Below are 23102 nucleotides of genomic sequence, written 5' to 3'. Positions count from 1 at the left end.
TTTATTTATTTATTTATTTTTGGCTGTGTTGGGTCTTCGTTTCTGTGCAAGGGCTTTCTCCAGTTGTGGCGAGGGGGGGCCACTCTTCATCGTGGTGCACAGGCCTCTCACTGTCGCAGCCTCTCCCATTGCGGAGCAAAGGCTCCAGATGCGCAGGCTCAGTAGTTGTGCCTCACGGGCTTAGTTGCTCCGTGGCATGTGGGATCTTCCCAGACCAGGGCTCGAACCCGTGTCCCCTGCATTGGCAGGCAGATTCCCAACCACTACACCACCAGGGAAGCCCTGAATTGGTTTTTTAATTCAACATTCCCCATACCTTCCTGGGTGGTGGTAATAGATGTTCCATGAAAAATGCATTCCCAGGTCAAAAAAGTTTGATCAACTCTGGGTTAAATGAAGTTAATTTTCCTTTGTAGCTATTCTTCTCAGAGCCTTTCATTGCTAATAGGCATTGGGAAAAGCATATTTTGGGAAACGCTCAATTTAGAAAACATGCAATTTGAGAGACATTTACTTAATTTATTAAAGAGCCATTTTGCTTTGCTTTCCTCTGCAGAGACATGTTCTCAATTATTCCATCTTGGGCCACATCTCTGGCCATGTAGCTTTTCATTCCCGAGGCATATTCAGTCTTTATTTGGGTTGGGTAACCTTGCTCCTACATTCACCTTCATTCTTTGCATTGGGGCTGTGACTACCTCTTAGTTTCTCAACCCCACATCCTTGAAGATGCTGTATGTTAATGCCTTAATTTCCTCATCTGAAAAATATTAACCCACAAACACATTAGACATTAGTGAGACATGAAAAAGAAAGATTACAGCTTATCTATGACCTGAAGGTGATAGTAAATCATTTGAAATAAAGTTCCTGCTTGTGGAGAGTTCTCTCAGGATGGATCATCTCAGCCTTTATAGATGATATCCCATTGTGATAAATAACAAGATCGAAAATAAACAAAGACTCAAGCTCTGGGAAAGCCACACATGTACCAACAAGAAAGGTTAGAGGAGGATTGCAGTTGTTTAACACGGAGAAGGGCAGTGTGCGCCAGTAACTCTCATCAAGGTCCACCAGTCTCTTGAACAAGAATCTCCCCAGTTCGTGGCCAGATGCCATGTTTGTTATGACTTCGACTGACATCTCCTCCTCCAACTGTCCTCTTGGCAGCACTGCCCACCTTCTGTCTGAGTGAGAACTTCAAGGTCATCCTCGCCCCTTGACTTCCCTCTCTGAGTTGAAGGAACCGTTTTTCCCCTGGCCAAATCCATCCTTTAAGACCTAGCTCAAAGCCTGGACCAGTTCTGGCACTTTCTAAACAAAGGTATCCACCCAACCAGCATTCTTTGAGGACTTAGTGGTCCAAGCCTTATCCAGGATTGATGACTGGCAGGATACAGAGCAAACCTATGGGAACTTCATTTATTTATCTTCACTTGGGAAGCCAGTGTTACAGCCTGTATGACCACCCTTCCCTCATCTCCACCATCTTTGGAACAGGTGTCATAGACCATTTCACCTTCACACCTGCACCTTGATATTAGCAGTGCCTGAGTCTATTTCTATCCATACTTAGACTCGTCGGATTAGGTTAGAAGGCTGAGGTGAAGTAAAGGAGTCTTCAGTCTCATGAGAATCTTCTGAAGCTACATTTTAATTGTCTCAAGAAGTTAAGGGGGAAGTTTATCTCCTCCCTGCAGATAAATGGGGGTAGCCAGAACTATTTGGGTAGATGGGGTCCTCACCCTTCAGGGTTCAGGCTTCTGGTTGGATAAGTATTCACAGGGCAAATACAAAACCTTCTATAATTAGGCAAGGCAGCAGGACCACTAAGCAATTATATTCTTAGTATAATTTCATTTCACCTCCATAAAGGATCCTCAGGTGCAGTGATTTCTGTGGAAAGCCTTGTGTTGGGCTGTTAATCCTTAATGAGGGTAAATTCTGTAACCTGGTTACCCACTAAATGTTTCTAGTCAGACGTCTTGTGGAAACACAATTTTCAGTTGGGCCGAGAGGGTTAATGTTTCACAGGCTTATACACTTTATCCTTGAACAGTGCAAGGGTTAGGGATACCAACTTCCATGGAGTCAAAAATCCATGTTTAACTTATCATTGGTGCTCCATATCCACAGTTCTGTGTCAGCCGACCGCCCATCATGTACTACTGCAGTATCCACCATTGAAAAAAAATCTACGTTTAAGTGGACACACCAATTCAAACCCATGTTGTTCAAGGGTCAACAGTGCTTGCAGGGTGTTACCTCTCATTTTGCACATTGGAGGCTCTTCTGCAAGAACCTTTGTCCCAGGATCTGCCAATGTCTCCTCTTATGGATTATTTATTGAACATGACCACTTACATGACCAGATGCTCTCCCTTTGCTGCCAGACTCCTTTCACACTGTTCTGATGGATTGGTTTGGATGTTTGCTAACCTATTTGTTTTAATTAGATCCTCAGTCTCTGTTCTCATCAGGATAGTCTTTAAAAGCACAGTCTACAAAAGTGGACCTACAGTATAGTACAGGGAACCATACTCAATATGGTTGTAATAACCTATAAGGGAAAAGAATCTGAAAAAGAAAATGTATATATCATACACATACATATATACAATATATTATACATACATATATATGTATGTATAACTGAACCACTTTGCTGTACACATGAAACTAACAAAATATTATAAATCAACTATGCTTCAATAAAAAAAATTACAAGATTTCATTTTTCCTAATGTATTTAAGTGTATGCATTCCTCTTAAGTACTACTGTATTCCTCATGTTGTAATACATGACATTTATATTATCATTCAGTGTAAACACATTCTAATATCATTGTGATTTTTTTCTCATTTCCTCACTGCTTAGAAAGTACTCCTATGCTTTCTTTTTTTAATTTTTTTAACATCTTTATTGGAGTATAATTGCTTTACATTGTTGTGTTAATTTCTGCTGTATAACAAAGTGAATCAGCTATACGTATACTTATATCCCCGTATGCCCTCCCTCTTGCGTCTCCCTCCCACCCTCCATAGCCCACACCTCTAGGTGGTCACAAAGCACCAAGCTGATCTCCCTATGCTATGCAGCTGCTTCCCACTAGCTATTTTACATTTGGTAGTGTATATATGTCAATGCCACTCTTTTCCTTTGTCCCAGCTAAACATCCCCCCTCCCCATGTCCTCAAGTCCATTCTCTACATCTGCATCTTTATTCCTGTCCTGCTCATAGGTCCTTCAGAACCATTTTTTTTTTAGGTTCCATACATATGTGTTAGCATACGGTATTTGTTTTTCTCTTTCTGACTTACTTCACTCCGCATGACAGATTTTAGGTCCATCCACCTCACTACAAATAACTCAATTTTGTTTCTTTTTATGGCTGAGTAATATTCTTTGTATATATGTGTCACATCTTCTTTATCCATTCATCTGTTGATGGACACTTAGGTTACTTCCACGTCCTGACTATTGTAAATAGTGCTGCAATGAACATTGTGGTACATGACTGTTTTTCAGTTATGGTTTTCTCATGGTATATGCCCAGGAGTGGGATTGCTGGGTCACATGGTAGTTCTATTTTTAGTTTTTTAAGGAACCTCCATACTGTTCTTCACAGTGGCTGTATCAATTTACATTCCCACCAACAGTGCAAGAGGGTTCCCTTTTCTCCACACCCTCTCCAACATTTATCGTTTGTAGATTTTGTGATATGGCCATTCTGACTGGTGTGAGGTGATAATTCATTGTAGTTTTGATTAGCATTTCTCTAATGATTAGCGATGTTGAGAATCCTTTCATGTGTTTGTTGGCAATCTGTATATCTTCCTTGGGGAAATGTCCATTTAGGTCTTCTTCCCATTTTTGGAATGGGTTGTTTGTTTTTTTGATATTGAGCTTCATGAGCTGCTTGTATATTTTGGAGATTAATCCTTTGTCAGTTGTTTTGTTTACAAATATTTTCTCTCATTCTGAGGGTTGTCTTTTCATCTTGTTTATGGTTTCCTTTGCTGTGCAAAAGGTTTTAAGTTTCATTAGGACCCATTTGTTTATTTTTGTTTTTATTTCCATTCTCTAGAAGGTGGGTCAAAAAGGATCTTGCTGTGATTTATGTCACAGAGTGGTCTGCCTATGTTCTCCTCTAAGAGTTTTATAGTGTCTGGCCTTACATTTAGATCTTTAATCCATTTTGAGTTTATTTTTGTGTATGGTGTTAGGAAGTGTTCTAATTTCATTCTTTTACAAGTACCTGTCCAGTTTTCCCAGCACCACTTATTGAAGAGGCTGTCTTTTCTCCATTGTATATTCGTGCCTCCTTTATCAAAGGTAAGGTAACCATATGTGTGTGGGTTTATCGCTGGGCTTTTTATCCTGTTCCATTGATCTATATTTCTGTTCTTGTGCCAGTACCATACTGTCTTCATTACTGTAGCTTTGTAGTATAGTCTGAAGTCCGGGAGCCTGATTCCTCCAGCTCCATTTTTCTTTCTCAAGATTCCTTTAGCTATTCAGGGTCTTTTGTGTTTCCATACACATTGTGAAATTTTTTGTTCTAGTTCTGTGAAAATGCCACTGGTAGTTTGATAGGGTTTGCATTGAATCTGTAGATTGCTTTGGGTAGTACAGTCATTTTCACAATGTTGATTCTTCCAATCCAAGAACATGGTATATCTCTCCGTCTGTTTGTATTATCTTTAATTTCTTTCATCAGCGTCTTATAGTTTTCTGCATACAGGTCTTTTGTCTCCTTAGGTATGTTTATTTCTAGGTATTTTATTCTTTTTCTTGCAGTGGTAAATAGGAGTGTTTCCTTAATTTCTCTTACAGATTTTTCATTAGTGTATAGAAATGCAAGAGAGTTCTGTGCATTAATTTTGTATCCTGCTACTTTACCAAATTCATTGATTAACTCTAGTAGTTTTCTGGTAGCATCTTTAGGATTCTCCATGTATAGTATCACGTCATCTGCAAACACTGACAGTTTTACTTCTTTTCCAATTTGGATTCCTTTTATTTCTTTTTCGTCTCTGATTGCTGTGGCTAAAACTTCCAAAACTATGTTGAATTATAGTGGTGAGAGTGGACAACGTTGTCTTGTTCTGATCTCAGTGGACACGGTTTCAGTTTTTCAGTATTGAGAATGATGTTGGCTGTGGGTTTGTCATATATGGCCTTTATTATGTTGAGGTGAGTTCCCTCTATGCCTACTTTCTGGAGTGGTTTTATCACAGATTGGTATTGAATTTTCTTGAAAGCTTTTTCTGCATCTATTGAGATGATCATATGGTTTTTATCCTTCAATTTATTAATATGGTGTATCACATCAATTGATTTGTGTATACTGAAGAATCCTTGCATTCCTGGGATAAACCCCACTTGGTCATGGTGTATGATCCTTTTAATGTGCTGTTGGATTCTGTTTGCTAGTATTTTGTTGAGGATTTTTGCATTTATGTTCATCAGTGATATTGGCCTCTAGTTTTCTTTTTTTGTGACATCTCTGTCTGGTTTTGGTATCAGGGTGGTGGTGGCCTCGTAGAATGAGTTTGGGAGTGTTCCTCCCTCTGCTATATTTTGGAAGAGTTTGAGAAGGATAGGTGTTAGCTCTTCTCTAAATGTTTGATAGGATTTGCCTGTGAAGCCATCTGGTCCTGGGCTTTTGTTTGTTGGAAGATTTTTAATCACAGTTTCAATTTCAGTACTTGTGATTGGTCTGTTTATATTTTCTATTTCTTCCTGGTTCAGTCTCGGAAGGTTATACTTTTCTAAGAAGTTGTCCATTTCTTCCAGGTTGTCTTTTTTTTTTTTTGCAGTATGTGGGCCTCTCACTGTTGTGGCCTCTCCTGTTGTGGAGCGCAGGCTCTGGATGCACAGGCTCAGCGGCCATGGCTCACGGGCCCAGCCACTCCGCGGCATGTGGGATCTTCCCGGACTGGGGCACGAACCTGTGTCCCCTGCATCTGCAGGCGGACTCTCAACCACTGCGCCACCAGGGAAGCCCCAGGTTGTCCTTTTTATTGTCATGTATTTACTTGTCATAATCTCTCATGATCCTTTGTATTTCTGCAGCGTCAGTTGTTACTTCTCCTTTCTTATTTCTAATTCTACTGATCTGAGTCTTCTCCCTATTTTTCTTGATGAGTCTGGCTAATGGTTTAACAATTTTTTTTATCTTCTCAAAGAACCAGCTTTTAGTTTTATTGATCTTTGCTATCGTTTCCTTCATTTCTTTTTCATTTATTTCTGATCTGATCTTTATGATTTCTTTCCTTCTGCTAAATTTAGGGTATTTTGTTCTTCTTTCTCTAATTGCTTTAGGTGTAAGGTTAGGTTGTTTATTTCAGATGTTTCTTGTTTCTTGAGGTAGGATTGTATTGCTATAAACTTCCCTCTTAGAATTGCTTTTGCTGCATCCCATAGGTTTTGGGTCATCGTGCTCTCATTGTCATTTGTTTCTAGGTATTTTTTAATGTCCTCTTTAATTTCTTCAGTGACCTCTTGGTTATTTAGTAGCATATTGTTTAGCCTCTATGTGTTTGTATTTTTTAAACTTTTTTTTCCTGTAACTGATATCTAGCCTCATAGCGTTGTGCTCAGAAAAGATACTTGATACAATTTCAATTTTCTTAAATTTACCAAGGCTGGATTTGTGACCCAAGATATGGTCTATCCTGGAGAATGTTCCATGAGCACTTGAGAAGAAAGTGTATTCTGTTGTTTTTGGATGGAATGTCCTATAAATAGCAATTAACTCCATCTTGTTTAATGTGTCATTTAAAACTGTTTCCTTATTTATTTTCATTTTGATCTGTCCATTGGTGAAAGTGAGGTGTTAAAGTCCCCTACTACTATTTTGCTACTGTCAGTTTCCCCTTTTATGGCTGTTAGCATTTGCCTTATGTATTGAGTTTCTCCTATGTTGGTTGCATAAATATTTACAATTGTTATATCTTCTTGGATTGATCCCTTGATCATTATGTAGTGTCCTTCTTTGTCTTTTGTAATAGTCTTTATTTTAAAGTCTCTTTTGTCTGATATGAGGATTGCTACTCTAGCTTTCTTTTGATTTCCATTTGTATGGAATATCTTTTTCCATCCCCTCACTTTCAGTCTGTATGTGTCCCTAGGTCTGAAGTGGGTCTCTTGTAGACAACATATATATGGGTCTTGTTTTTGTATCCATTCAGCCAGTCTAATGCTTCTGGTGGGAGCATTTAATCCATTTACATTTAAGGTGGTTATCAATATCTATGTTCCTATTACTATTTTCTTAATTGTTTTGGGTTTGTTATTGTAGGTCTTTTCCTTCTCTTGTGTTTCCTGCCTAAAGAAGTTCCTTTAGCATTTGTTGTAAAGCTGGTTTGGTGTTTCTGAATTCTCTTAGCTTTACTTGTCTGTAAAGCTTTTAATTTCTCCATGGAATCTGAATGAGATCTTTGCTGGGTAGAGTAATCTTTGTTGTAGGTTTTTCCCTTTCATCACTTTAAATATATCCTGCCACCCACTTCTGGCTTGCAGAGTTTCTGCTGAAAGATCAGCTCTTAGCCTTATGGGGATCCCCTTGTATGTTATTTGTTGCTTTTCCCTTGTTACTTTTAATATTTTTTCTTTGTATTCAATTTTTGATAGCTTGATTAACATATGTCTTGGTGTGTTTCTCCTTGGATTTATCCTGTATGGGACGCTCTGTGTTTCCTAGACTTGATTGACTATTTCCTTTCCCATATTAGGGAAGTTTTCAACTATAATCTCTTCAAATATTTTCTCAGTCCCTTTTCTCTTCTTCTTCTTCTTGGACCCCTATAATTCGAATGTTGTTGCAGTTAATATTGTACCAGAGGTCTCTGAGACTGTCCTCAATTCTTTTCATTCTTTTTTCTTTATTCTTCTCTGTGGTAGTTATTTCCACTATTTTATCTTTCAGATCACTTATCCAGTCTTCTGCCTCAGTTATTCTGCTATTGATTTCTTCTAGAGAATTTTAAATTTCATTTATTGTGTTGTTCATCATTGTTTGCTCTTTAGCTCTTCTAATTCCTTGTTAAACGTTTCTTTTATTTTCTCCATTCTATTTCTGAGATTTTCGATCATCTTTAGTATCATTACGCTGAATTCTTTTTCAGGTAGATTGCCGATTTCCTCTTCATTTGTTTGGTCTGGAGGGTTTTTACTTTGCTCCTTCATCTGCTGCATATTTCTCTGTCTTCTCATGTTGCTTAACTTACTGTGTTTGGGGTCTCCTTTTTGCAGGCTTCAGGTTCATAGTTCCCGTTATTTTTGGTGTCTGCCTCCAGTGGGTAAGGTTGGTTCAGTGGGCTGTGTAGGCTTCCTGGTGGAGGGGACTGTTGCCTCTTTTCTTGTGGATGAGGCTGGATCTTGTCTTTCTGGTGGGCAAGGCCACGTCCAGTAGTGTGTTTTGTGGTGTCTGTGAACTTATTATGATTTTAGGCAGCCTCTCTGCTAATGGGTGGGGTTGTGTTCCCATCTTGCTAGTTGTTTGGCATAGGGTGTCCAGCACTGGAGCTTGCTGGTCATTGAGTGGAGCTGGGTCTTAGCATTGAGATGGAGATCTCTGGGACAGCTTTCGCTGATTGATATTTTGTGGGGCTGGGTGGTCTCTGGTGGTCCAATGTCCTGAACTTGGCTCTCTCACCTCAGAGACTCTGGTCTGACAGCTGGCTGGAGCAACAAGACACTGTCAGCCACTCGGCTCCGAACAAAAGGGAGAAAAAAGAAAGAAAGAAAGAAAGAAAAATAAATAAATAAATAGTTATTAAAATAGAAAAAAAATTTAAAATATTATTAAAATTAAAAAAGTAATTAAAAAAAGAAGTGAGCAACCAAACCAATAAACAAATCCACCAATGATAACAAGCGCTAAAATCTAAACTAAGATAAACATAAAACCAGAAACAAATCAGATGCAGAAAGCAAACCCCAAGTCTACGTTTGTTCCCAACGTCCACCACCTCAATTTTGGGATGTTTCGTTATCTCTTCAGGTATTCCACAGGTACAGGGTACATCAAGTTGATTGTGGAGATTTAATCTGCTTCTCCTGAGGCTGCTGGGAGAGATTTCTCTTTCTCTTCTTTGTTCGCACAGCTCCTGGGGTTCAGCTTTGGATACGGCCCCGCCTCTGCATGTAGGTCGCCCTCTGGAGTCTGTTCTTTGCCCAGACAGGACAGGGTTAAAGGAGCAGCTGATTCGGGGGCACTGGCTCACTCAGGCCTGGGGGAGGGAGGGGTTTGAAATGCGGGACGAGCCTGCGGTGACAGAGGCTGCCATGACGTTGCAACAGCCTGAGGTGCCGTGTGTTCTTCCAGGGAATTTGTCCCTGGATCACGGGTCCCTGGCAGTGGCGGACTGCACAGGCTCCCATGAGGGGAGGTGTGGACAGTGACCTGTGCTTTCACACAGGCTTTTTGGTGGCTGCAGCAGCAGCCTTAGCATTTCATGTCCGTCTCCGGTCTCTGCGCTGATAGCCGTGGCTCGCGCCTATGTCAGAAGCTCGTTTAGGAGGTGCTCTGAATCCCCTCTCCTCGTGCACCCCAAAACAATGAGGTCTTTGCCTCTTAAGCAGGTCCAGACTTTTTCCCGGACTCCCTCCCGGCTAGCTGTGGTGTCCTAGCCCCCTTCCAGCTGTGTTCATGTAGCCAACCTCAGTCCTCTCCCTGGGATCTGACCTCTGAAGCCCGAGCCTCACCTCCCAGCCCCCACCCATCCTGGTGAGTGAGCAGACAAGCCGCTCGGGCTGGTGATTGCTGGTCGGCACTGATCCTCTGTGCGGGAATCTCTCCACTTTGCCCTCTGCACCCGTGTGGCTGCGCTCTCCTCCATGGCTCTGAAGCTTCACCTCCGCCACCCCCCGTCTCCACCAGTGAAGGGCCTTCCTAGTGTGTGGGAACTTTTCCTCCTTCACGGCTCCCTCCCAGAGTGGCAGGTCCTGTCCCTGTTCTTTTGTCTCTGTTTTTTCTTTTTTCTTTTACCCTACCCAGGTACGTGGTGAGTTTCTTGCCTTTGGGGAAGTCTGATGTCTTCTGCCAGCGTTCAGTAGGTGTTCTGTAGGAGTTGCTCCACATGTAGATGTATTTTCGATGTATTTGTGGGGAGGAAGGTGATCTCCACATCTTATTCCTCTGCCATCTTGAAGGTCCTCTCCCCAAGGGCATCCTATGCTTTCTTTCTGCTTATCTCTTTGTTATTGGTTTGTAACTTTATTCCATTGGTGAAGTTCATAGTCAAAGTTTGAAACATTGCATATGTACTTGAAAAATAAAGGTTTATTCGCCAAAAGTAAAAACACCATCTACCCCATTCTAACAGAGCAATTCTGCAGAATAACTACAGAACTGTTAATCTTCTGGTCATTTTTCTAAACTTCACAACAGCTTCCTCTATGTTAAACTGAGTCTGAGTTTCTCAGTCTAATATTCTACACGGATAGCACACAGACTCTAGGAGTTTTTGACAGGAGCCCTGTTGCTGGTTGGTGGCCTCGGGTTAAATACTCTGCCCCCCTGTAAACCACATTTCCTCCCCTGTAAAACGGGTAACGGCAATGCCTACCTCATTCAGTTGTTCTGTGCATCCATGAGAGCATGTGTGCATGTTGCCTGTTGCATTGTAAACACTCATTACTTGTCAGCAACTATCAAGCGTGTGATGAACTATTGTTAAACACTCTCATTGTTTTTCAAAGTCTGCCAAGAATAACATAACACTGTTTGCTACTTTTATTGACTTTTCACAAGATTTTGTTCTGGGGTCAAGACTAGGTTAGGAATTAAGCAGCATGAGGTCAATGAAGACTCCTAGTTATTGATGTTTAAATGAACCTGCTTTCAAGTGCCCAACAGGCAGAATTGGCAGGAATAGTCTCCTGAAGAGTGGATAATCTCTCGACATATAAAACAGGGCCAAGTAGTTTAAAGTGGGGCTAGAACAATGGGGTCCCTGAGGGTAATCATAGGGACTTTTGCCAATGTACCTTTGGTCTTACCTGTGGGTGAAGAGGGAGCTAGTAGAGACATTAAAACAACTGGAGCAATTGTCGAAAATTAGACACATAACCAGGAATCTCACACATCTCTGCATGGAGGTATGCTTTAATGCTACATGTAGGCAAAGCCAGATTTGCCTTAATTGGAATTTGTAATTGACCCCAGAATGCAAGGAAGTATTCCACCAGGTCCCTGAGTTCTACAGCATAAACGTTGCTGAGATTTGAGTATGGAAAAATTACAAAGCAAGTATTGCCAGGACCCCAGAGACATGACCTAAGAGTTCCTTTCTGAAATACAACACCAGAAAAAAAAAATCCCATAACTATAACCATCTTAAATCTAAAATAGTTATGTTTGGCTCATGTTATTAAATATTTAAATAATTCATATTGGATAAGACTAGTTGCCATTTGATGGGTCCTTACAGTAGATGCCAACTCTGTGTTATATCTTTGCAGTATTATTCTATTTATTTGTCAACAAAGGGGCTGTAATTGTCATTCACATTTTACCCATGAGAGAAGTGAGAATCAGAAAGTTTAATTACATTGCTGAAAATCACATTGCTAATAGAAGCAAAACAAAGATTTGAACCAGATTTGCTGGATCCAAATCCTGTGCTCTTAACTAATACACAGGATAGTTCACAGCTACCCTGTGAAGGTCATTGTCAGAGCAAATTACACAAATCCAAGCAAAACTTTGTTTTTCATAGCACATATGCATCTATTCAGTGCATCTAAAGAAGTTTTTGAATAATTAGGAGATCTAAAAGTTAAGTGAAGAATTGCAGAGTCAAGCTCCAGAAGAGAACAGAAAGTAAAGGAAGTGAGTTTGGTGTCTAGGACTACTTTTGTCTGGGGATCAGTTTTTTTTTTGTTTTTTTTTTTTGTTTTTTTTAATTAATTATTTATTTATTTATTTATTTTTTGCGGTACGCGGGCCTCTCACTGTTGTGGCCTCTCCTGTTGCGGAGCACAGGCTCCGGACGCGCAGGCTCAGCGGCCATGGCTCACGGGCCCAGCCGCTCCGTGGTATGTGGGATCTTCCCGGACCAGGACACGAACCCGCGTCCCCTGCATCGGCAGGCGGACTCTCAACCACTGCGCCACCAGGGAAGCCCTGGGGATCAGTTTTGAAGGCAGTGGTCAAGAGGCCAACACAAGCTGCTGGCAGCCCTCTGGAGCTCAGGTGATGACAAAAGTCCACAGAGGAAAAACTAAGCATAAGGAATCCACGTTATTTGGATTGGAATCTTGAGGAGTGCACCCCAAAAGAAATGGGGACTTGAAAGTAGATATGCCCCTAAAAGTTTTTCACTATTGTTTAAAATTTCCCTAACCTGTGAAATTATATAAATGTAATTGTGAATTGCGAATGAGCCTAAGAACCTGGCAGAAATGGATGTACTTCTCTGGAGAAAGATAATATCACCATAGGCCTCAAATTAGTTCTGAAACTTATTTTGCACATACAGTGTACATCATATAAAAAAAACTTGATAGAAGGAGGTAAGACAATATGAATGACATGCTGTCAGCAGAAAAAATAGACAGTAGAAGTACACTCATAGGGGCTCCAGATAAAGAAGTGGTTAGATACAAACTTTAAGATAACCATCTTACATGTCTAAATTGAAAAAAAGATAAGATTGAGAATTTTAGAAGAGAAACTACAAAAATGAATCAGATGGAAACTCTAGAATAAAAAAACATGATATTCCAAATTAAGAGTTCAGTAAATGGCTTTAACAACAGATTACATACAGCTCAAGAAAGAATTGGTTAGCTGGAAAGTATATTAGAAGAAAATATTCAGAAAGAAAATTTAAAAGACAAAAAATTAAAATTTAAAAGACAGAGTAAAACAGAAGACAGTGAGAAATTCTAATGTGCATGAAATTGGAATCTCAGAAGAAAAGGAAAGAGAGAATGAGTCAAAATCAATAACTAAAGGCTATTGAGTTAAAGGCTAAGAACTTACCCAAACTGCTAAAAGATATCAAACTCAGATGAGAAGCCCTAAGAACCTCAAGTAGGATAAAGCAAAAGGAACCTGCATCCTAGGCACATCATAGTAAAACTACTGAAAGCAAAAGCAAAAAAGAAAATCTTAAAGACAGCCAGAGGAAAAACAGGCTTTACCTTCAAAGGAATAACAATATAATTGACAGCTGACTTTTAAACAGACAAGATAGAAGCCAGAAGATAATGATATAATATCTTTAAATTGATGGGGAAAAACCTGTGAACCTAGAATTGTAAACCTAGCAAAATATCCTTCAGTAATAAAGGTTGATCAAGATGGTGATATAGGAGGCTACTCTTCTCCACCAAATGTACAGCTATACACAGAGCAATTACCTCTGAAGGAAATGTAGAAACTGTCTGAGAGACTCCTACATATCAGGCAAATGAGGAAACACCCACATTGAAGTGGGTAGGAAATGCCGAGACACACTCTTTCTGTAAACCTCACCCCTGGCACAGCATCATACGGTCTGGTGGGAACTCCAAACTCTTGGCTTCTCGCTAAGGAGCAAACCGTTTGAACCCCAAATTTAGCACCCCAACTTTTAAGACTCCCACCCAAGGGACAGATCCCTCAAACACCTAGCTCTGAAAACCAATTGATCTTGTGTCCATGGAACCCAAATGAATATGGCAAATGAAGAGGTTATTAATGGGCACACAAGCACTCACTGTAGCTAATCACCCAAGGACTCAGCACAGATGGAGCAGGGAAAATCACCCATCTACCAGTCTTTGCCTGAAGGGGTCCATCTGCTGAAGCTTTTTCCTCTAAGATCAGGAATAAGGCAAGAATGCCCACTCTTACCCCTTTTATTCAACTGGAAGTCCTAGCCAGAGCAATTAGGTGAGAGAAAGAAATAAAAGACATAAATTGGAAAGAAAGAAGTAAAACAGTATCTGTTTGCAGATGGCATGATCCTATATGCAGAAAACCCTAAGGACTCTACCAAAAAAACTATTATAAATAAAAAACAAATGTAGGGCCTCCCTGGTGGCGCAGTGGTTGAGAGTCCGCCTGCCGATGCAGGGGATACGGGTTCGTGCCCCGGTCTGGGAGGATCCCATATGCCGCGGAGCGGCTGGGCCCGTGAGCCATGGCCTCTGGGCCTGCGCGTCCGGAGCCTGTGCTCCGCAACGGGAGAGGCCGCAGCAGTGAGAGGCCCGCATACCGCAAAAAGAAAAAAAAAAAAAAAAAAAAAACAAATGTAGAAAAGTTGCAGGATACAAAATCAACACACAGAATTCTTTTGCATTTCTTTATGCTAACCATGAGCTAGCAGAAAGAGAAATTAAGAAAATAATTCCCCTTAGAATCACAACCAGAAAAATAAAATACCTAGGAATAAATTTAACCAAGGAGTTGAAAGTCTTATACACTGAAAACTATAAGACATTGTTGAAAGAAATTAAAGAAGACACAATAAATGGAAACATATACTTGCTCATGGACTAGAAGAATTGACATTGTTAAAATGTCCATATAACCTAAAGTAATCTACAGATTCAATGGAATCTCTATTGAAATCCCAAGGACGTTTTTTCAAAGAAATAGAATAAAAAATTCTAAAATTTATAGGGAATCACAGAAAACCCTGAATAGCCAAAGCAATCCTGAGAAAAAAAGTAAATCTGGAGATATCACACTCCCTGATTTCAAACTATATTACAAAGCCATTGTAATCAAAACAGCATGGTATTAGCAGAAAAACAGAAAAATAGAACAGAAATTAGAGCCTAGAAATAAATCCACACATATATGGACAATTAATTTATGACAAGGAAACAAAGAATATAGAGACTATAGAGATATTCTCTATTAGAGATAGTTTCTTCAATAAATGATGTTTGGGAAAACTGGACAGCTGCATGCAAAAAGAAGAAACTAGACCACTATCTCACACCATACACAAAAATCAACTGAACATGGATTAAAGACTTGAATGTAAGACCTGAAACCACAGAACTCCTAGAAGAAAACATAGGTGGTATGCTCTTTGATACTGGCCTTAGCAATATTTTTCTATCGCTGTCTCCTCAGGCAAAAATCATCATTAGAGATTAAGAGGGACACATCATCCTTTTAATAAGCTCAATTCACCAGGATGATATAACTATTTTAAATTTTTATGCACTTAATAAACATGACCTCAAAATATGTAAAGCAAAACTTGAATTATAAGAAATAAGTAAATTCTTAATTATAGTGGGAAATGTTAACATCTCTTAGATATGACTGAATGACAGACAAAATATCAGTAAGGATAAAGAGCTTTGAACAATAATATTAGAAAACATGACATATATGTATATATGTGTGTGTGTATATATATATATACACACACACATATATATATACACGTATGTGTGTGTGTGTTTATACATATATATATATAAATAATACCATAGCAACAGTAGCAGAGCACACATACTTTTCTAGCACACGGGAAGTATTTACGAAATTGGGCATATGTAGGACCAGAGAGTAAGTCTCAAAAATTTCAAAAGATCAAAATGATAGAGTATTTTCTGCAATCACAGTGCAATTGAACTACAAGCCAACTTCAAAAGGATAACTAGATAATCCTACATGTTTGGAAATAAAGAAATATGCTTCTAAATGACTACTATGTTAAAGAAGGAATCACAATGGAAATTAGAAAATACTTTGAACTAAATGATAATGAAAATCTATACATCAGAACTTACAGAATGCAGCTAAAGTTGTGCTTACGTGAAAAAGTGTGGCATTAAACGCATATATTAGAAAAGAGAAAGGCCAAGTATCAGAGCCAAGCACCCAGCTCAATAAATTAGGAAGAAAACAGCAAATCAAAATAAAATAAATTAGAATGAAGGAAATGATGAGGATGAGAGCAGAAATGAACGAAGCAGAAAACAGACAATAGAAGGAAGCAAAAAAGACAAAAGGTAGTTCTTTGAAAATACTAATAAAATTGATAAAGTGCTGGTGATATTGGTTTAAAAAGAGAGAGAGAGAGAGGGAGAGAAGCTATAAATATGCAATGTAAGGAATGAAAAGGGGAATAACTACAGGTCCTGCAGCTACTAAGAAGATAGTAAGTAACTAAACATCGTGACTTATGCCACTCAACTTGATATTTTTCATGACTTGGATATCGTTGTAGAAGCCATCAACTTACCAAAATTGACAGAAAATAGACTTAAAACTATTAAAAATCAAATCCATAATTAAATTTTTTCCTTCAAAGAAAAGTCTAGGCTCAGATGACTTTACTGGTGAATGCCACTAAATTCTTAAAGAAGAACATTCCAAGATTACACAAACTCTCCCAGAGAATAAAAAGAAAAAGAGCTAAATGTCCCCAATTCATTTTCAAGGGCTTTCTTAGCAAAAGCTAACAAGATCACTTCAAAATAGGAGAATTCTACTCACTTATTCACGACCATTCGTGCAGAAATTCCCCTCCTCCCCCCAAAAAATAGCACATTGAATCTATAGCAAGTAATGCATTACAACTGAGTTGTGTTTATTCCATGAATACAAGGCTGGTTTGAGTTTTGAAAATCAATCAATCTAATTCACTACATTAAACATTAACAGAAAAAAAAAACAGTCAGGTAATAGAATCATCTCAACAGGCCACAGAAAACATTTTATAAAATTCAGCTACAATTCATGATTTCAAAAATTAATAGCTATAAGGTTAACAAACTAGGAATAGATGGTAAATTCCTTAATCTGATAAAGGATCTACCAAAAATCCCTAGTTTTGAAATCAGGAATAAGACAAGGATGCCCACCATTACTGCTTCTACTCAACATTGTAGTTAAAGTTCTAGCTGGTAATTTAAGAAAAGAAATAAAGGTGTAAGGATTGCAGAGGCTGGGAAAGAGCAGCCCTTAATCACATGATGATGTTGTTGAATTATTGTGTACATAGGAAATAAAAATAAAGCTACAGACAAATCATTAGAATGAATAGGTTAGTTTAATCAAACACCTAGAGGGGAAAAAAATCTAACAAATGATATACAAGATCTGTATGCAGATGAATATGAAACATTACTGGTATAAGTAAAGGGAAATCTAAGTAATCAGGGGACCATAGCATGTTCAGGTGTCAGAAGGCAATATATTTGATGTATTAGTTCTCCAAACTGATCTATATATTCAAAGCAATTTCTGTTGAAATTGAAACTAAGAGGTTTTCTTTGTGCACGTGTGTGTGTGTGTGTGTGTGTGTGTGTGTGTGTGTAATTTGACAAGCTGATTCTAAAGCGATAATGAAAAACAAAGGACTAGGAATAGAAGATTATCTGAAGGAAGAACAAGGTGGGAGTAACTGCCTCTACCAGCCATCAAGGTTTATTATAAAGCTACAGTTATTCAAAGTGTGAAACTGACCCAAGAAGAGACAAAGAGACCAAAGAAAATGACAGGATTACCAAAGAAAAAGACTTGGACCAGGGCCAGAAGAGACACCTAACCTTGGCCACTTGTGATGGCTTCCCCTGAGTCAGAGGCTCTTCAAACTCACTTCACACCAATCACATCAGTATCTTGCTTGGGGCAAGGGGGCAGGCGGTGCAGGTAGGCGACTGGAACTTTTCCCCCAGTTAACACTAATCTGCAGGTGGGTTAGAAAATCACCTCTCCTACACATGCATGCGCACACAGGCACATAGAGACACACACCTCTTTCTCCCTAAGCTTGGATGAGCAAGGCAGTTTTTATTTAAAACTCATTAGGAGGATGGAGAACGCGATTATATCATATCCCCAAAATTTTGAAATCCATTTAGATTTTCTGTCTTTCCCCCAAATTCTACTCCTTTAAGCTGCGACCCCTTCCCCCTCTAGCCACACTCTTTACGCCTTCCTGTACTCCTGTTATTATTATTATTTTATTTTGGAGAATAATTTCTCCCTTCCCTCACTTTCCCTAACTTACATCTCTATCATCACCTTGCCTAGCAAGCAAAGGCCTTTGTGAGGACTCACTCTTAGAAATTGAAGATACTTTTAATTTAAGGTTTTCGCCATCGCATATTGCTGTGCGTGTCTTGGATTGTCTTCCTCTGTGTGTATTTTCAGTATTGGCGCAGACTGTGTGAATGCGGGGCTGTGTTCCCCATGTGCTGCTCAAGCAGCCCCTGCGATATGGGCTGCCTCACACACACCCTGTGAGTGAAGATGTGCCCCACAGCACCAATAGCTCAGCAGCCCCGGCTTCGTGGGCTGTGACCTCGGCAGTCACACAGGGCCCCACATGGAGAAGGGTCTGCGCTTGGGTTAATGCTCTGCTGTCATCGTCTTGAAATTCTTAATCATTTGTGAACGAGGGGCTCCACATTCTCAGTTTGCTCTGGGCCCTGCAGACAATGCGGTCAGCCCTGTGCCGAGGAAAGGGCTTGCTCAATTTTACAGCAATAAAAAAAAAAAGAAAAACCTCTGGGCCGAGTGCTCCGTGCAATACTTTCTCTGGCTTCTCAGAAACCATTTCCTCTTTTCGACTCTTGGCTATCCCCCTGGGTTTAGCAGCTGGGTGTACACTTGCTGCCTTACCGAATCGCTGATGTTCATTTCCTGCCCACTTCCCATGTTTTCACAGCAGCCGAACGGGGCTCTTCACCACCTGGCCCCAATCTCTTGCCCTGGCCTTGTGCCTTTTTCTCCCCCACCCCTCCTTCTGCTCCCACCCTGAACATGACTCACTGACTGCTTCAGCCCTCCTCCCCAAGGCAACACTTTGACCACACAGAACCTGCTCTGTCATCACAACAGGATGTGCTTCTTGCCTCTGTGCCCCATCGTGTGCTTTTCCTTCTGCCTGGAATGCTTTTCCATCACTGCCACCCATAGTCACTTTGGCTTTCATTCCTTTAGGCGCAGCCCAAATGTTAGCTTCTGCATTAAGAGAGCCTGAGACAGAAGTCATCATCCACTGGCTCTTGCTCCTGTAGCTTTGAAGACACCCCTCTGTCATAGCAGGTGACACGACGTGGCATACAGACCTCTTCCATCCTCTCCCGCCCACCTTATTCTGGATAAGTCAGCTCTTGACTTAGAATACAAGTCAGTCATTCTTTCTAGAAAGATCTGCCTGAGTACTTGTTCTTCCCTAGTCATAGCACTAATCATATTATAACATAATCTCTTCTTATTTCTTAACCTGCTGCTTGGCATGTACTAGATGCTCAGTAATGTTTGTTCAGTTAAAAAAAAAAAGTCTGAAATGATATATGTGCTCATTGAGAGTATTGCCTTGGGTCCTGAGCCCAAGCCCTGGGCTTGGTTAAGTAACCCCATCCTTGACTTGAGGTTGTGTTCTTCAGGGGAGGACGACAGGGTGTGGGGATCTGGGCTGCCACTCACTCAGGCCCAAGAGGATGATTCTCCCTTTCTGTTGTAATAAACCTCATATTGTTGTCTAGAGAGTGACAGAAAGTAGTGCTAAATTCATGAAAATGTAAGTGTCTGTGCCAAGTATATAGAATTATACTAAGCATCACAGGAGAGTTGGAACTTTGGAAAAACACTGGGAACTAGCTCTTGCAAGAGCTGCTGTCTTGACGTCAGGGTGGGCCTGGCCCTGAGGCCTTGGTGCTTTCATCAGGCCTCCTTCCTGGCCTCATTCTCACCCTTCTCCCAGGATCTTGGGCCCCATTTTCCACCTCTCATTGTGCGCCGACTTCCTGGAAAACCAGCAGGGAGGTCGCTTTCTTTTGAGGAGGTTTCTGCCTCTGTACCTTGTGCTGGGCATTTTCCTTCTTGTGGCTCCACCTGCTTTTTGAAGCTCCCTGCTTCCAAGAAACCAACCACCAGTTGGAAGAAGATGGGGTTTCTCTCACCCCCGCCCATGCCCTCCTTTTAAGAGACTGGCTCCCCCTTCTCTGTAAAGGATTCCCCACCCAACAAGGAATTCTCTCTGCCAATGGTGCCAAGGAAATTACTTGAGCTCATTAAGTCTCAATGTATTGAGGACCAAGAGAAGTTCAGGGGAACTGAGCTGTAATTGAGTGTTTCCTGTAAGCTAGTGATATGCTAGGAAGTTACAGGGAAATCAATTTGGGATTCATAAATATAAAGAAGGATGTTGTTCCAGGCAGAGCTAAGCTCCATTAAAAATGGAATAGGAAGCCTTTTGAGAGAGTGCGCTACCTATCATTAGAAGTGTTCATGAGTGGGCTGAACATATCAGGGCTAATATAGAGGGAATTCCTGCCTGGGGAGTAGGTGGGTGAGAGAGAGCCTCCATGGTTTCTCCCGACTTTCAAGCTTCTACTATTTCATTATAGGGCTCTAACCTTGTAATACAGTTTATACTTCAGAATACTGTTCTTAATTAGTTGTCTTTTTAAACTCCTTCTGAAGTGAATCAGCTTCATACAGTGGTAATTAGCTTATTGGTAGAAACAATGGCAGAGCCTGAAACATGCATATTTTTTTGTATATGTGGCAAGGACAAAAGAAAGCCTGACTCTTATTGTTCCTGCACTATTTTCCAGAAATGAGATCTTCTAGTATCCCTGTGAGGATGTAACAGTAACTTAACCAGATAACATGAAAATAAAGAAACAATTATTAATATGGAATATTAAAAAAATGCTGGAGCCGGATTAATCAGCCTTCAGACAATTGAGCATGGGTTTCTTGTTAATTGCTGAATCCAGAAGGCAAGATATTTAAGAGAGAAAACATAGGCTTTGCCTATGGGGCACATAGTCTGGGACATCTGGTAGACCTCACCATATGTGGCCATGTGCAGGGCACACTGGCGGGAACATGACTTCATTATGAGTTAGGTGTAATGATCAAAACATGATTATAGTGGCTCAGCCAAATAGGGTCTTGTTTTGCTCCCAGAAGTCCTGAGCTAGGTAGGTGGTTCAAAGACGGTACGATTGTGTGAAGAAACCATCAAAGACATAGCCTCCTTTTAACTTCACATCTGCCAATTTTATTTCGTGGGTTTTGCCCTCAGGGTCCAAGATGGCTGCTCCACCTCAGGCCTTCAGTTGCATTCTGGAAAAACAGAAGAAAGAAGTAACCTAGAGGAAAAAATGTTGCCTATTCCAGGAAAGTGAAACTTTCCAAGAAATTCCAGCTGACTTAAGCTTATGTCTCATTGGCCTGAGCTGTGTTCCATACCCAGTTCTTGCTGAAATAGAGACTAGAAAATATAATTATTTCAGCTGGGCTCATCACATCCCCAAACTTAGGTTTTGTTAGTAGAGAAGAGGGCAGATAGATATTGGGTAGGCAACCAGCAGTGACGGACATAACGTGTTTGTCCCAAGCTCCCGATGAGGTACCCTGCTCTCTCTGTGTCTTCTATTTCTAGATGGCAGCACCTCCACCATGAACTTTGAGGTTTGGAGATGTTGTCACCTGATAGACTTTGGGAGGAACTTCTACTGCTATCCTTGGCCCATCAATGTTTAACCATCAGGATATAATTTGGAAATTTCTCTGTCTTCAGGAAGTGAGACAGAACTGGTCCACTTGCAACCTCAGTGTTCTCCAGGGGCTCTGTGGGGATCATGAGCTCCATGCGTGAAATCTCTCTGATGCCACAGAGAAAAGAGTCTGACATGTCAGTCACGTCGTGACTTCCTTCCCTCATTTCCCCTCAGACCTACGCTGCATCTCCTCCTACTGGACGCGTTGGTCTTGCTGTCCGTTAACACCTAACGGAATCACTTTGCTGTATACCTGAAACTATCACAACATTGTTCATCAACTATACTCCAATATAAAATAAAAAGTTAAACAAACAAACAAAAAAAACACCCAAGAAAATAGCAAGCGCCCCTGTTTGGAACAGACCAACACCTTGAGATTTGTTTAAGCCAAGGAGGAGGTCATACCTTTAAACAAGAACAGATTTATGGCTCTCCTGACGTCCTCCAGAGATTCCTGTCTGGCAGTGCTCAGGAAAGAACAACTGAAGACTGAACTCCAACATTTTAGAACTGCCGGAGACCAAAATTGACAGAGACAAAAGTATCCAACACAGCCTTGGTGGCTAGATCCAATCTCTGATCTGCTGTTCTTTGGTTTGTGACACGTATCTGTTCTTTAGTTTACTCATCAGTAAAATAAAAACAATGGTAACATACCTCATGTGGTTTTACGAGGCATAAACGAAGCTGATAGTTAGAACAGTACCCAGTACATCATAATGTAGAAATGTTGGCTATCATTATGATTAGTTATCTCCTATTCTCAAAGGTTTAGAGTCCTTGCGTCTTGCGTGATGGCCAGTGTACATCTCAAGAAGCACAACAAGGAGCCAGTGGGGATATTAAGTTTTAAGTCAGGATGGTTGGTTCTTGTTACTAGCACCAAGGGCTCTTCTCATATCACAAATAATGGGATTATCCCCCAAGTAGGTCAGCATGGCGCGAAATACATGATCTGTGATAGGAATCGCTTTTCTGAATCGCCTATGCCTTTTCTGCCTGCTTTTTCATTTTCAGTACAAGTGCTTTGTTTCTTTCTTTTTTAAAAATGTGGTGAGCTTCACACACTAGTCTTTTGTAGCAGATGTATAAGGAGCAACTAACATCAAAGACATATATGCATAGAATTCTTCTACCAAATCAACTTTTTTTTTTTTAAAAGGAGTCTTTAATTGGACAATACTTTAATTCTCTGAACAATGTTATGGTAGTTGACCACATTTTGAAATTATCTTTGTCTTGTTTGGTAGTTGAATGGCATGAAAAATTTCCCTCTGCTTCCTTACCCTCTCCCAAGGGTCATTTTCCCCACTCTTTTCTCTGCCCTGCCTGGCCTCTGACCTGCCCAGCTCTGCTGTTTCTACAGACTTCTGAATCTAATTAATGTCTTAGTAGCTATATAAGTGAATTATGTAGGCAGGAGGATGTTGGAAACTTTGAGGAAGGTACATTCCTTAGGGAAAACATGGTTTTGTTAAAGAAAAAAAAAGACTCCTCATGGAGGGGGTGGAATGTCAGTAAAACATAAACCATCAGTAACATTGTTATATTCATTAAATATCTGTTACCTGATGAGCAGATACAACCTTAGGAGTATCTCTTTTGA

This window comes from Mesoplodon bidens, assembly GCF_964165515.1.
Source record: "Mesoplodon bidens genome assembly, chromosome: 14".
Classification (NCBI taxonomy): Eukaryota; Metazoa; Chordata; class Mammalia; order Artiodactyla; family Ziphiidae; genus Mesoplodon; species Mesoplodon bidens.
The sequence above is the reverse complement of the archived record's forward strand: the minus strand, read 5'-3'. Positions refer to the sequence as shown.